Source organism: Lynx canadensis, chromosome A1, assembly GCF_007474595.2.
Source record: "Lynx canadensis isolate LIC74 chromosome A1, mLynCan4.pri.v2, whole genome shotgun sequence".
Classification (NCBI taxonomy): domain Eukaryota; kingdom Metazoa; phylum Chordata; class Mammalia; order Carnivora; family Felidae; genus Lynx; species Lynx canadensis.
Genome location: NC_044303.2, coordinates 164,799,926 through 164,816,988, shown reverse-complemented (window position 1 = coordinate 164,816,988; position 17,063 = coordinate 164,799,926). Strand labels below are relative to the sequence as shown.

At 38.5% G+C, this 17,063-nt stretch overlaps 2 pseudogenes; both read left to right on the top strand.

The window, feature by feature from the left end:
* Positions 1 to 310: 310 nt before the first annotated feature.
* On the top strand, positions 311 to 7,689 carry LOC115520070 (annotated as a pseudogene).
* Positions 7,690 to 13,258: 5,569 nt separating this feature from the next.
* LOC115520000 overlaps positions 13,259 to 17,063 on the top strand; it is a 73,951-nt pseudogene continuing 70,146 nt past the window's right edge.

Sequence of the window (17,063 nt, the reverse complement as noted above, 5' to 3'; positions counted from 1 at the left end):
ATCAATCAAATTTACTGCCCATTGTTCTTACTATGTAGCATCTAGTTTACAAAATCCCACATGTAGCCTACTTTTAGGCATTTACAAAATAAAACATTTATTTTTTTAAAAAAAACAATGTCTTTAATCGTTTCAAATTATTGTTGGTATTATAGTTCTTTAACAATAATTTTCACAAACTATTAATCGCAAACTGCTGGTGATACCTGGCTTATTTTACATAATACACGGATGGACTTTTAAAAATATTTTATTAGTTATGCATTTATTCTAACATCAGTTGGAATAATAGAGCTAGAACACAAACACTATGGACAGTAAGGTGCTGCGCTATAAGGACTTGACTGCCAACCCCAAGGACAAAACCATCCTGGACCTGGAATAGCCTGTCCTCATCATAATCTACAAGCCCACTGTCCCTATTACCTCCTGGAACACATGGAACTGCTCAGAAGCCAAGAGCTCACTGTCACCCATATCCACATCTCTCCACCATCCCCAGAGGTGTGGGTGGAGAGCCAGACCCCTAGAATCATCTCCCAGGCTTCAGCCACAAGAATCACTGTGATCTCCCTACCCCAGACAGGCTTGGCCCATTTCCATCATCATCCTACTCAGATTCCAACACGTACAAGCAGCCACCCACCCACAAGCAGAGAGAATCCACGAAGGCAGCCCTCAGAGCAAGCCTTTCATTGAGGACCTCATCATCGAGTCATCCAAGCTCCTTGCAGCCCTGCCCCCAACTCCAATGCCCACCAAGACTGAACTGATTATTAGTCATGCCCTCTGTTGTTGGTCACTGTGGAGAATTAAAGAAACAGAGGCATCACAGAAAGAGGCAGAGGAAGATGATAACTCCAGAGAAGAGATGAAGGCTCCCAGGGATGAACAGAGACAGGAACTCAATAAGGTGACTTAAAAAAAAAAAATCAATGTTTATATTTAAGAAAGAGAGAGACAGATTGTGAGTGGGCGAAGGGCAGAGAGAAAGGGAGACACAGAATTCGAAGCAGGCTCCAGGCTCTGAGCTGTCAGCACAGACCCCAACACAAGGCTCGAACCCAAGAATCATGAGCTCATGACCTGAGCTGAAGTCTCATGCTTAACCGACTGAGCCACCCAGTGCTCCAGTAAGGTGACTTTCTAACTTGAGAAGATAATCTTGAAGGAAGAGATGAAAAAGTCATCGCCTACATGAGGAAAACCCAGTCCCTACTCAACCAGACACCATTTGAATCCTCACTGCACCCTGGGACTTCTAAGTGTTTTCTCCCTAACATGGCAAGGCCAACGTGAGCCAACTACAGCCCACAAACTTCAGCCCATGGAGAGTGAGACTGGAAGGCCACGCCCACAAATCTGTCACTATGAAATGCTGATAGCAATTAATAAGAGGTGAATCAAGTTTCACCCTGTAGGTGTGGATCAGATGAAGTTTGAGAGGTGTCAGTCAAGAGAGGACTTATCAAAAAGTCCTCTCTCTTTTGATTGCCCCATCATGACTCACCATGGCTGACACTCACCAGTGCTGCTTCAAGTCTCTGGAGTTGGGGTCACTGACCCCAAGGCATCCTCATCCCATGGTGAGCAGGGGAATGATCATCTCTTAGGGGATCAGGAAGGTTGGGGCAAAGGAGGATTTGGCTCCACTGCCCAAGTAAAGGGGCAGCCAAGACCTCTGCAGCCCCTAGAGTTGTGAGACATCGACTTTCATCCCCATAACAACAAGTAGGGGTATTCTTTCTCATCCCTGGTATTCACTGCACAAGGTAAACCCAGTCTGGACTCCAGCAGACACAAAGTTGATGTTTGTGCCCTCTCTCTGCCTGCACCCCATAAGAAGATTCCCAGAAGAGACTGAGAAAAAATACACATGGTGCTTCGTGGTCAGACCTCTCAGGTGTGTTGAGTAATGGGTGGATAGAACCTCGGCCCTGGTAGGAGGAGAGTGAGTGTGGGAAGCAGCCAGGCAGACAAGTGCCCGAGTACTTCTCACCTCACCTTTTACAGCTTGCCCTGTGCCTGGGCCTCCTGCTTCTCTGACTCTAGCTGGAGCAGGCTCCAGCTCAGGGAGAGCTCTAGCAGGGAGGCTGCCCTGCCCTCTAGTTCACCCTGTCTTTTACCTGCCACCCCCAAGCATCAAAGCCCCTTGCTCCAGTACTATAACTTTCTCAGAAGCCTTGACTTATCTTGGAGATGTCACTTATACAAAACCCCAGCCTCTAGGGCCTATGCCTCTAGGCACAGTCAACTAGAACTCTACATTCTAACACCAGCCCAGGTCCTGGAAAGAACCCAGGATTTCAGACTCCTTTGGACAGGATCAAGAGAACAGCTACAAGCACATGTCTCAGTATCTTGGCTACCACATCCCGCTCATACCCATGCATCCTCCAGCATACTCTCTAAAGAATACAATTTGGGGGAGCACTGACCCCTGCTCTCCTCACCTAACTCTCTGCCCTACCTAAATCACACTATCATTTTTTCTTCTCCACAAATATATATGTGTATATAATTTTACACTATTCTACATATATATACATCCATATTCTACACACACACACACACATACACACACACACACATACACACACACAGTAAACCTTGGTTTGCGAGCATAATTCATTCTGGAAACATGCTTGTAATCCAAAGCACTCATATACCAAAGTGAATTTCAACAACCATTGGCTCAAATGTGATCATGTGACATTCGGCATTACATGCTCCTCACATTGCAAGACATCACTCATTTATCAAGTTAAAATTTATTAGAAATGTTTGCTTGTCTTGCGGAACACTGGCAGAGCAAATTACTTGCAGTCCAAGGTTTTACTGTTGTTGTTGTTGTTGTTATTGTTGTTGTTGTTGTTTTCCTTAGATATAGGTATATCTGGGTCTGGGTTTTGTTCCTGCCTAGACCCTGACATCCTGTTTCACCATGTGTATGATAATGCTGGGAAGGGGGACTGTGCTTGGAATTAAAGGTTGCAGTGGGTCCCACCTGACCCCAAAAATACATATATATACTACTGAGCGTTTTCTTACTGTCAAAAGTTAAGTAAAACAAAACTCAGTGTATAAAAAGTGGATTTGAAATGTGTGCATGCGTGTGTGTGTGTGTGTGTGTGTGTAGAGAGAGTGAGAGAGAGAGAGAATCCAATTACAAATGATACCCAGATAAGGAAAAATTATGAAGGTAGTTTTTTTTCCTGCCTTCAGACTTGAACTAAAACATCAACTTTTCCTAGGTCTTGACTCTGCTGGCCTTTGGACTAGAACTACACCACCAGCTATCCCAGGTTTCTAGCTTGCTGAATCACCCTAGGACTTGCCAGCCTCTTAGGACTTGCAGGCCTCCATAATCATGTGGGCCCATTCCTCGCTTCCTTATAATAAATCATTTGATAGCTAGATAGTGATAGAGACATATAGATATAGATACAGATGAAGATATACAAACTAAATGTTGGGAAAATTTTTTATTGTACTGATGTCATTACATGCATACCCACACACACATTCTGTTTCTCTACAGTACACTGAGTAATATACTGTTACATCAGAAGATTGAAGATAACATGTCCATCCTAACATGAGGACCAGGAGATCAGCTCATGTTTCATATGGTATCCCAGTAATGGGAACAACGCAAAAAGAACAGTTATCTCCCAGAATGACATGATGACTTTGATAACACATGCACATATTTATAAAATGCATTCTTGAAAAAAAATTATTATTTTGGGGTGGCCAAAAGTGAAGTCCATCTCATTAATTTGCAATTGTATTTTATATTTTCTCCTCACCAATGACTTACTTCCATGTGCTTCTAATCGTGGAAGTGCACTTTAATAGAGCTATAGAATATACTGTTAAGGAGATGACACATTTACCATTGTGCAGTAACAGAAAATCAATGGCCACTAGTCATAGAGGCTTTTTCAATTTCTATCACACATGGTATGCAGCTCTTGCTTCGGTGGATAATCCAATTGTAAACAGTGACTCACTGTTAACAACTCTAGGAAATAGGATTAGCAATTTCTAATTTCAAAGTAAACCTATTTCATTTTTGTCCTGCAAATAAAAACAATGTTTTCAGAGATTAAGCTTTTCAGCTTTTAGAGCTCCCCAGAAACAAAAATGCTGGAAACGAAATTTTATTGTACTAATGCCATTAATGGAAACCAATGAGTACATGTTCCTAATAGTTTTTTAACAGTATGGTACTACTCTTCCTCCTCCTACTACTACTAGATTGAATTTCAATGAGGGGAAACTTAAAACTTGAATGGAAAGAAAACTTAATTGTACCTCTGGAAACTAAAAATTTTAGACGTATCCCCTATCATTGTAATCAGGACAAGAACTGAAAGTCCATACATGATTACAAAAATTTGTTGCCACATCAAAAGTTTGGTTGGTTTTGAAACACAGTTAAACTGAATCAATGATCTTGTAATTTCTGTGAAATATTTATGGTACCATTCTAAAGCCTATTTTTCCTACTTTATCTGTGAATTCCTTTAGTAAAACATTGCCTTTATAGAAAACTATACCTCCGGAGTTACAGACTCTTCTCAACTCTTAGTCCAAAGAACAGAAGATGTCTTTTGTCCTGCTTTTAGAACACAAAAGTGTCACTGTGTTAGGCCATTGGGTCTCTGTCCATAATATTCCTGTCTGGCTTTTTTAAAAATGCCTATGTTTGAACCCTATATACAGAGATTTCTCTAATTGGTCCAGACTAGAAACTGCTAATCTATGTTTTTTAAGCTCTCCAGATATTTATAGTATACAGCCATAGTGGGAAACATTGGCCTAGATTAAACAAGGAAGGTTTACTCAAAAAGAAGCCCGAGGCTATGTAACTGGGATTTAGAACCACAGTATTTATTGTTCAAGTTTGTAGCAAGAAAACTGTACTGAATCCAAAGGGCAAATAAGATCAATCAAAAGACAGAATAAAGTTAGTGGACAGGAAAGTCAATATTGCAAACTGAAGGAGTTTTGTGGAACAGTTTTTATGACTAGTGACCATTGGCAGAAAGCAGATTCAGGAGTTAACTTGAATAAGCCATTCCAGGCTGAAAAAACTAAAAATAAATATCTCCCTAGCTCCTTCTGTGGGAAACTTGACTACGTGTCCAGACAAGAAATTATATTATCTGGACATGGGAAGTTACCTTTTTTTTCCCATTGAACTCATTAATAGTCAACAAACTTGTTCACATCATTCTGATATGAGTACATACTATCTAACATGAAATTAGAGAAAGTTTGTGTCATTTATAAGTTTATGGCACAGAGCAGATAAGAATCAGAGCCCCAGATCCATGACTGGCCAGTCCCACTCACCTTTAAAATCCCACTCACCTTACAAATTTGTAAAGTACTTTTATGAACTCATTGGATTTGGAAGCCACTAGAATTAATTCATGTATTAATCATTTATTTTGTATTAGCTATATCTTATAGGCACTATGCAAGATGTTAGGCAGTCAGGAAAAGATATAGCCCCTGTCCTCAAAGATCTTACATCCTCATAAACTAAATAGAAAGTTACCCAACTATCAAAACTACTGTATAATTAGTGATATGCTAGCAGGTAAGAACAAGGTGTGAGAAGGGCAGCACAAAAGAATTCAATAGGTATGGTTGGGAGTGGACTGCTAAGGCCTATCAAAATGCTTTTGAGAGGAGATTATGTTTCTAGTGATTCCTGAAGCAAAGAAAGGAAGCATTAAGTGACTATAGTGCAAAGCCACAGAAAATTCAAAGATCATGCATTAAGGAATGGTCCAAAAAGGGGCTGCATGTAAAGAGTGACATAGGAAAGATAGAATAAGACATGGGTTTTTTTTAATACCCAAGACTGTTTAAATTATATCTTAAGAGTAATAAAGAACATTTGAAGATTTCACACAAGAGTGTGAACAATCAGATATTTGAGAATTAAAAGAAGCTAAATGAGAGACAGAAACATTAGTTATAAGACTATTGAAATAATACAGTTGATATTTAGCTAAACAAAGCTACGATGGCTAAGATAGAGTCTGAATATAGAGCGGACAAAGTTCACTGAAGAGGCAGTTAGAAGTTGATGAGGTTTAGTGAAACAGTAGGAATGAGGAAAGCTGGAATAATATAAAATCACTCCCAACCAATTTTTAGCTTATGAAATCAAGTGAAACTGAAGTGTCATTTATTAAAGGGGATAAAATGAAACAATTGATTTAGGACAGAGTTTAAGTTCAGTCCTACACAGTTGAATTTGAGGTGCCACTGGGCAGTTAACGGGAGCAATCTTAGAACAGTTGGAGATATGCTATGATGCATAAGAGCAAGTTTGTGTTTGAGTCAGGTATTGTGAGTCATCAATTCATATCTCCTTGTTATAGCCCTGGGTCTTCTCAGGAACATGATTCCAAGCTTTGCCTTCCTGATGCTGAAGAGACCACAGAAGCAGTTGATGGTAATAGTGAGGTGATGGAAAAGGTGGTAAAATCTGCACCTTTGTCACCCAGTATATTTTTTGAGAAGGCAGTGGGCTTCAGACGAAGTCATGGAAAACAAAGAAATAGAGAGTACAGTAGAGGATACAGGTCCAAAAAGGAAGATAAGAAACAGAATTCAAAAACTAAAAAAAAAAAAGAGGCCAAGAGAGAAGTGCAATTTAATGTGAAGAAAATGAAATAGTCAACTGTACTATCAAATACTACTCAGAAATTAATTATATACGAACCATAGGGGTACCTTGGTTGCCCAGTCAGTTAAGAATTTGATTCGATTTCAGCTCAGGTCATGATCTCAAGGTTCAACAGTTCGAGCCTTGCATTGGGTTCTGTACTGACAGTGTGGAGTCTGCTTGGGATTCCTCTCTTTCTCCTTCTCTTTCTGCCACTCCCCTGCTCTCTAAATACATAAATACATAAACTTAAAAAACAGAACCATAAATCACTCAATCTTACAATTAGAGGTTTGGGGCAATATTGGCAAAAGCAGTTCCAGTAATTTCCAGGGATGGGATTCTAAACACAGTGAGTTACATGTACATGGCATGAACAGGAGGTGAGAGATAGTCTTTGAATAAACTTGACTGTTAATGGACAGAATTGTATGGTGTGATGCCTAGTAAAATATATAAGATTGAAGTGAGTTATGGGTTTATTAACTGTTTTAGGTTGGAGAGATGGAAATTTGTTGAAAGGAGTGGCATAGAAGTCTTCCAGTTATGAGATTCAGCCATGATATTCAATGGACTGAAGTCCCTAAGGAAATGGGAATGATGGGATCCATAGCAAAGTATGACGGAATTTTTTTTAACAGAAAGAATGACCGCTTCCTGTGAGAAGAGAAGGAAAAGGCAGAGTGGATACATTAGGTTGAGAAATGAGAAAAATCCTCCTAGTTTAGTCTGTTTTCTCTATGAATTCTAATGCACAGTCAACTTCTGTGAGTCAAAGGATAGGAGTAGGGAATCTGAGAAGAGTTATGGGAGTCTAGAATAATAATGCATACAAGAGAGACTGATGAAAAGCTTAAAGGATTTTGAGGAAGATTTAAGTACCTGCCTGAAGCTAGAAACTATAAATCTGTTCTCTCCCTTCCTTCCATAGTTATATGATTCCCTTTAGCAGTGGCCGTTTGCCTGAACGTAGTCAAAGAGATAATCCAGGTTGACGACTAGGCTTCAAAGTGCAGGTATTGGGAAAGACACGGAAACAAAGCTGTTGGGGTTATTGGAGAGAGGGAGATGAAAATGTGGTTCACAGTTTCAAGATTAAATGCAGAAGAAAACGAAGCTAAGATAGAGAACCAGAACATCGAAAAATCAAGGATTGAACAGTTTCTTTGAAGTTAATGTACAGGTAGAGTGAAAAAAAGGAGTTGAAATTTGGAAAAGAATAGTCAGTAAGTAGACAGTTGCAGCTTACTATCGCATAATACAGCAATTATTTTATTTTGTACCATTATCTTCCACAATCATCCCTGGCACACAATAAATGTTTGTGGAATTAAACTTATTCTGAGATTTATAGAAAAAATATTTCCTTAATTGAGAGATAAACCACATAGTATTCTACACTATAAAATACTTCTCTCACACAGGCAGAGCATAAAGGTCTTATATTCAGGCTAGTAAACCACTCAAAAGCAATACCGGGCACTAAGCTTCCAATTTCAACCTAAAATTCAGAGGATCTGATTCAAATACCATGTTTTGGCCAGTACGATTTAATTTTAAAACTAGATGAGTCATCCTGTCCATGAGGTATTTTAAGCATAGATTGCATTGCATGAAGAGACACCCTACCTAAAGCCTAAAACTAATACTGAGGAAACATAGCAAATTATACACAATCCTTGTGGTTGACTTTTTTCCCCAAGAAAAGTAGATTAGTTACCAGAATTTGACTTCACTCAGCGAAGAAATTGATCCTAGAGATGCATATGTTGACATCATTGTAATAATACCACTTTTCTCATTTTCGAGGAAAAAACGTCCTTAGAGATCACTCAATCCAAGTACTTCATTGTGCAGCATGAAGACCAAGTCCTAAAAAAGGTTAAACAATGTTTCCAAGGTCATACAGAAATTAGGCGGCTTCACTGTAACAGGACCAAACTCTTCCACGACAGTGAAAATCACTGGAATATTTAAGAAGCTCTCTAGCTTATTTATATAAGTTTGTATATCAGGGAAATTGAGTGAAACGGGCATGATTTCAATAGAAGCGATTGCTTTCCATCTACCTCTTAAGAGAGCACTGTGGGCTGAAATCTTGCTCATGCATTCTCTTTTTTTTTTGTTGCAAATGAGCAATAGAAAGGTTCAAATAGGTGATAACCACCCCCCACCGACACACACACACACACACACACACACACACCACACACAGAGAGAGAGAGAGAGAGAGAGAAAGAGAGAGAGAGAGAGAAAGAGAGAGAGAGAGAGAAGAACAGACAAGAATAATAGAGAGGAAGAAGATCTATGAAAACATAATTCACAAACTGAAGTTTCTCCCCCCAGGTAATTAGAAATAGGCTATATTTGCCTATCTTTTTTTTTTGTAATCCCTGATGTGTTTGACTAAAATGATAATTAGCTATATTTTCCACTTTGGTTGAGACATATTGTATATCATGTATAGTGTGGTTCTGGTCTCAAGAGGGAAATGGATCATCAGGAGAGTATTTTTCAAAGTCTCCTCTCTGTAAAGATTTACTGAGTTGTCTCTAATGTACACTGACAGCTTCTGCATTAAAATTAGAGGAAAGTAGACATCGATATTGTCAAGCTAAAAAAAAAAAAAACCCTCTCCCCTTTCATTTTCATTCTACTAAAATAAATCAGGTCCATATCTTTTAATATTTTATTAGAATTGTTCATTTCTGAAGGTCAAGAGCAAAATGACTTTTCAAAGTTTAAAAAAGATTAAAAAAAGGTGGCAGTTAATTGAAAGTCTCCAGACACCAACAACAGTCTGGACCAGAAGCTGAAAAGCTGTATTAATTTCCTTGCTCAAAGTTACTAGTGTTACTTAACAACGTAACTGAACTTTGGTGTGCTCTATATGAATTTGTTTAAAGTAACATAAACCCATCCTAGATAACTTAAATAAAGAGAAAGTGATTAGAAGAATATCAGGGCATTACCAAGTAGATGGAATTGTGGACACCCAGGTTTCAAATCAGAGCAGAACCCAGACGAGAACTACTTTTCTGGAAGGAAAAGAAAACAACAACAACAACAACAACAACAACAACAAAACTGATGGAATGAGTTCTAGCTATTTATTTTGCCCTGTTTGATTCTACTCAAGATTTATAACCCTAAAACAGAGACTCTATTTGCCTAAACTTGGGGTTCACAGGTACACCCTTGATTACACAGGAGTATTGAGATGGGGAAGACCTGCCAGCTTCAGTAAGCCAATATGGCTAACTCCCCTTGCTACATACAATGGGAGAGAGAGTTTTTCAAAAGAAAATCAGGGTATTGCTAAGAAATGGAAATTCATGCTGGGCAGTCAGCATTTTAAAGAACATCCACTTCAAGCCAAAAATCTTAGTGTTGATTTTGAAGGAAATAATAATAATAATAACAACAGCAGCTACACTTAATGCAAATATTCCTGTTAACATATATTAAAATGTATATGCTATTCAAAGTCCCCAAAATCAAAGCAGCAGAGGGTACACTGGAAATCTGGGATATGTGCCCTTCTCAAGTGATAGTGTTTATAAAAATCTTTTGCTTACCAGCAGCAGTCTGAATTCCTGAAGTGGCCAATAATTTATTTTTCCTTTCTAGAGCCACAGATCAGGCTTCACATTTATAGGTCTGGTAAGTCACCATAAGTCTAACATGGAGGTAGCAGTTAGTCCAGCCCAAAGGAAAAGAAGTAGAATCACTTCAGAAATGACTTAATCCACGCTTCAAACTAGCATATCCATCCTGAAAATCATTCCTGACTACATGAGCACCTGAGAGACATTTGCATTTGAGAGTTCTGATCTGACAACCGCAGACATTAACCCTTAATAACATGTAATGCTGCAGTAATTTCACCTATTTGCAATTCATAAGCACGATCTGTTTGGAGCAAAAATAAACTACCAAAAGCAGATTCAAATGGTTTCAGTTTAAGGTGATGACTAATAAAATAACGCTTAACGCTGAGCAGAACTCTAAATTCCACCTCAGTGGTTCTGACAACTTTTCTATTTCCTGAATTAATAATTATCTTAATATAGGAACCTCTTCTATAATACGAACTTTTTCTTTTATGTGTATCGTGTGCTGCTCGAGAAATACATTCTTAGATGAGATAGTGAAAATCAATGAACAAGTTGGAATAATTCCAAAAATTTTGAAATAATTTCATGAACCAAAATGGTATTTTAGTACAATTTTAAAGTATGTTACATAGTTATAAGACATATGTCTTAGAAGGTAATCGAGAAACATTTTAATCTAAATGCTTTATTTTGTGAAATTTCCAATGCCCTAATAGCACATGCTGCATAATTAAAATCAAAGACAAGTCAGTCAATACAGAACACAGGATTGAGTATGGAAAAATATCCAACATGCTCCTGAATATAAGCAATATATGGTTCAAAAAAATGATATGAAAGCTGATACATTGTCTACCTCTGATATTTACCTTTGTGGTCAGAAAAAAAATTGTCATAACTCATGCCCTTTTTTCCAGAGTCACTAATTTTCAAATTTCTAATGGAAAACATACTACTGTGTATTGCGTCTCAAATAACTTATTGACAGTCTTCTTCTTCCTTCTTCAGTATTACCAAAGGCATTCATGGAGAGCAAACAAGCATCTCAGAACTGGAATATATCAAATAACTTCCCAAAGAAATATGGCAATACATTCTCACAAATGGGAGTGCAGAGAGGAAGAGAGGTTTTCATAAAATATTATCTTAAAAATAGAGCAAATCTATTTATATAGAGCAAATCATATGTTTAATGTATTTTGTTAGCAAAACATGCACACACAGAGGATCAGACTTTTAGAATTAGATAAAACTGTACAGATAAATTAGACTGCTGTTTCATAATTGCAGTAAGATTATTTTGATAGGGTGATATTAATTTTTAAGGGCATATTATTTATGCATCAACATAAGTATAATTAGAACTCCAAACGCCATATTTCCCTGATAGTTGCATTAAGAAGAAGCTAAAGGTTTGTTGTTTGGTTAGGGTTTGGTTTTTGTTCTTTTTTTTTTTTTTTTTTCAAAAGGCTATTTTAGAATGTTAACAATTTTGAGATATAGGTAAAGGTAAATGTGTATTCACTATACAACTCTCAGAATTTTTCTATGTACTAGAAGACTGTTATAATATTAGTTATTTCATGCCTCTGGGCACTTTGCATACAATTGAGCTTCTCTATCTTCTCTACCTATCTGATTCCAATCATCTTTAAGCTCAAATATCATTTTCTCAGTCAGGTGACCTGTCCACACAGAGTTAGAGACCCTCCCATCTGCAAGTGCGCTATATGCTGTCCCCAGAAAATGATATTTGTTGTATTCTTTAACACCTAATTTGTTGTCAAGGCCATCCCTTACACTTCCAAGGGCCATGCAGACATGCAATAAAATCACATGGAGAAAAATTTTAAGGTACTGATATAATTCTGCACTCAGACTTGGTGAGGAATAAGCAACCACATTTTTTTTAAAAGTTCTCAGTTGAGTCTAATGTTCATCTATTGTCAAGAGTAACTGTACTTGCCTGTAAACTCTTCAATGTTAAAGAGCTTTTATTGCTCATTTACTTACAGCTTATTGATTCAAGCACAGCACATGGTGGGCACAGAGCCCATATCTCAACGTTTAGGGATTCATATAATACAGTAGTAAATAGCAAATCAGTAATGATGATGCAGATAGCAATATGTGGAGAAGTATAGATTGAGCTGGAAGCAAGCCTGCATAGACCTGATCTTTAAACGAAGCTTAGCTGAAAAGACAAGAAGAGTAGGAGGATCATCAGTTCTAGCAGCACAAACTGCTTCTTGTATTTAGGCATAAATCTGTAATATTAAAGAAAAAATATTTTCCTGCCATGGGAATCAGAGCTCCTGGTTAAGTGGTCCTGTAGAGTGAAAGCTTCTATGCTCCGTCTCTGGCCACCACTCAGGCCCACTGTGAATGCAGAGGACCTCCTGAAAGTGAAGAAATTCTCAGAGGGCTTTGGACAGGAGAGTTAAAAATTTCTTCACTCGTTGATGGTGAAGGTGGGAGGAATTGATTGGGGTAAAAAAAATCCACGGCACCCCCCATGTCAGCACCAGACAGGGCCCCGGGGCTCATCTTCACGTCCCTCTGGCATCCCCTCTGCTGTCTGGCACCAGCCGGGGAGCGGAGGAAGGGCTCCGGGGCCGCAGAGACACAGGAAGCACATTCGGCAACTGGGCTGGAATACTGGTTCTTCCTACTTCTTCCTACTGGTTCTCCTCCTCTTCTGGATGCTCATCAACTCCTTTGTCCTGCCCTCCATGTTTTGTTTGTTTTTTGAAACCTTCTTTGTTCCCCTAAATTAATGCTGCTTGGATTTTTGTCTTCTTTATAATAAAGTTAAAATCTCCCAGAACCATCAAGGAGTAGGAGCAGCCCACACTGTGGGGTTGGACAGACCGTCAGAATGGCTTGCCAGCTCCCTCCGCCCTTTTCCTCCTAACTCAAGTTTTACTCCTTGTGCACACAATGGCGAATGCCCTGGGTCGCCAGCCAAGCCCTGCCTGTAAAGGCTGAGAGCAAAGCCAAGCCATTCCCAGCCCCTACGTCAGCATCCTGGGCCCTGTGTCCTCCCTGCAGGAGGAGAGGATGGTTTTTGTGAGCACAAAGCTATGTAGATCAGAATGAGTGAGGGCAGTCAGGTAGGGTTTCACTGCTGCCTTCTCTTCCCTCTGAACGTGAGAACGCTGAACCCAGCCACTGCCCCTGGCACCCCGCCCTGTAAATGGGCTAATAAACCCTTTTCCCTCTTGAAAAAAAAAAAAAAAAAAGAGTGAAAGCTTCTAACACTCCAAAAAACTGTAAACTTTCTATTAATAAAGAACTTAGTTGCATTCGGATATTTTCAGGAGGTTATGAGAATATGTTCATGCAATTTTATTACAGGTCATTTTTTTTCTTTCCTAAATATAATCTATTGTCAGGTTAGCTAACATACAGTGTGCACAGTGCGCTCTTGGCTTCAGGAGTAGATTCCCGTGATTCATCGTGTACATACAATACCCAGTGCTCATCCCAACAAGTGCCCTCCTCAGTGTCCATCACCCCCTCCTCCCTCCCATCAACCCTCAGTTTGTTCTCATCATCAGGGAAATATAAATCAGGTCATTTTTTTTTTAATTTTTTTTTTCAATGTTTATTTATTTTTGGGACAGAGAGAGACAGAGCACGAATGGGGGAGGGGCAGAGAGAGAGGGAGACACAGAATCGGAAACAGGCTCCAGGCTCTGAGCCATCAGCCCAGAGCCCGACGCGGGGCTCAAACTCACGGACCTCGAGATCCTGACCTGGCTGAAGTCGGATGCTTAACCGACTGCGCCACCCAGGCGCCCCTAATCAGGTCATTTTTTTTTTTAATGAAGTCCCATGTCTCTTTCTTCAGTAAAACCATATAATTCTGTCTTTAAAATAGTTTCCATTTTGAGTTGCCATGCTCAAAGTGAGCATTCTGAATACTATAAAGAGATGCCTTATTTCACATAATTTCACATAATTCAGATAAATATATCAGGCATGCAGGAAGCACTTGGTTTACTGAGGAATGAGTCACTATCTGCGCTAAAATATAAGTGTCCTTGTACCAAGGAAAGGCCATTCCTGATGAATGAAGCATGACTGAGGGCCTCACCATCACCGCCTCCTGCAGAACTTTTCCATCCCTTTCAACCCCCATTATGCATACATAAAACTATTGTTTCTCTCCTAATATTCCCTTCTTTTTCTGGGTAAGTAATTGTGAGATTTTATTAGATAATAAATCCTAAGTGTTCTGAGTTAATTTCAATATATAATACTAATAACATTAATTCATTGGTGAAAAATTAGCACTGTAAAGGCATTGATATTGTTATAATAGCTCTGTATCCTCAGTTTCTCGAACAATATCTGGTGGACAACAGGCACATGACAAACATTTGTTAAGTAAATCAATGAATTAGTGATACTACATCCACTCTTTCATACAGTACATAGAGTGAGGTAAAGCAGATGTAAGTTAGTGTTCCTGTGTTATAAAATACATTTGTTTTTACACTCAAAAACCTAGACTTAAGAAAATCCGGAGTAGCAGATCTTCAGGCTCAAAAATTTACAGTCAACCACAGTGCTAAGATTTGGGACTATTAGTCGACACTCTTCCTCTCCTTGTAAAGCCTGAATTCAAGAGCTCTTGAAAATCACCCAGAGTAGATTGAAAGAGGATGCAGAGGGGTGTGAAGTTTCTATCCAGTCAGCCATAATAAAGAAAAATCACAATACCATCCAGAAAGGGAAATAGTACATTTTAGCAGGTAAAAGAAAACGCATTCTCTTCTACTATTGATAGGTTTATAAAATTTGGGATCCAGTTTCCTATCATCAAAGACCCAGAAACCTGAAAATGTGTTTCCCAAATTATTCATAACATAAAAAAAAACCTAGTGATGGATATCATAGAACCTCAAATCTGGTGCTTTTTAAATTTTTTGCCAGGTACAAAATCATTAGCAGAGAAATATACCGTGACTAGCATGTCATACAGAGGTCTCCATGCCTTTAATGTTGCTATTAATAGCTAGGGAAATTCAGAGCTTCTTACTTATTCTCTCATTGTTTGCACCTGATGTCAACTTAGTCAGAATGATTTGTTTAAAATATGTAATTCAGAAGGCATCTCAAGAAGTAATGTGGAATGTATAAACCTGGCCTGCCTAATTTCAAGTGAAATACAAGAAAGAAATGCATATTAATGTAAAATGACTATAAATCAAAGCTATTTCATTTTCTAGGGTAGTATAAAAGCCAAACCTGTTTGAAACCATAATTCAGCTGTCATAATCTCTTAGATATACCACTGACCTCCTTGGAAGTTTCTGTCACATAGAAGTGAATGGATCAGGAGGAGCAACATTAAATCACATGGCATTACGGAGAGCCAGGCACTTGAAAGTAATTTAGCTCACTTGAGCAAGTCCTTTTAACCACAAGTCACACTTTCCTAGATAGAGATTCCTTTTGCTTGTACATGCACATACACTGACATAAAACACATTCACTGTGTAGACTATACAAAGAGATTCATTGTGTATTCCATGTCTGTGCTTACGGATTTTTTTTTTCCATCAATATTGAACTCGGGTGCTCCTGTGTTTTCAAGAACAGCTAAAAGATTTTGTGTTGTAACTCCTGAAGCCACTTGTCTGATTAACTTAAGGATGTAGATTTTCTCTGGGTATTTTACATTTATTATTAATAAACAGCCAGTATCTAACATGATTACTTGGCTGCCTACCTCTCCAAAATGAATCATTCTATTAAAACTGTGACTTTCAACGTTAAGCCTGAGGTAGGAAACGGGTTTGAATTTAGAATCATGCTATTCACCAATGCCAAGGATTTTGTTAGGGATTTAAAAAAAAACCTTTTGGGGAGGAGGGGTTAAGAAAAATCTGCCTTTGGAACTTATGGGGCTTTTAAACTGGAAGAAAATGGGATGATGTTTATTTGACTCCATGTGCATTTGTTACTAGATTTTCATTGGAGTGCTGCTGTTTTTTCCATGGACAATGATTATTTTACCATTACCTCTTCCCCCAAAGATAGAAGATTAACAAGACTATTCTTGTTACTTTAAAAGCTTTTTAACAATTTCAGAATTTCTTTTTTTTTAATGATTATATAATTTTGAGAGAGAGAAAAAGAGACAGAGCATGAACAAAGGAGGTTACAGAGAGAGATAGAGAGGGAGACACAGAATTCGAAGTAGGCTCCAGGCTCTGGGCTATCAGCACAGAGCCTGACACAGGGCTCGAACTCACGAGCGATGAGATCATAACTTGAGCTGAAGTTGGATGCTGAACTGACTGAGCCACCCAGGTGCCCCCACAATTTCAGAAGTTCTTGTGATTGTGGATGAAAGAGGGTAAGGTGTGGAATACAGACAGACTTCTGCTCAGAGCTTCAAGCAACTATCTCAGAACTGTACTACAAATGGGTTGATCCATGTTTCACCCTCAAACCTTTCACTTAATGAATATCTGATGATCTCCAAGAGTTTGTTGTTTTGTTTTGTTTCATTTTTTGTCTTTTTTTGAGATAAGGAGAAAACTATTCATTTCACAGTTGAGGAATAATTGATTCCCAAAGGGCTTGCTCTATCCACAATGAAAAAAACATTTAAGAATCATTTCTGTTATCTAATACAAAGACTAAGAATATAAAGTCCTTGGTTCCATTTAAAACTCTACTGATAAACTTTTCGGTAAATTACTCTATACCTAAAATTTGTATTTAAAGACTTCCAA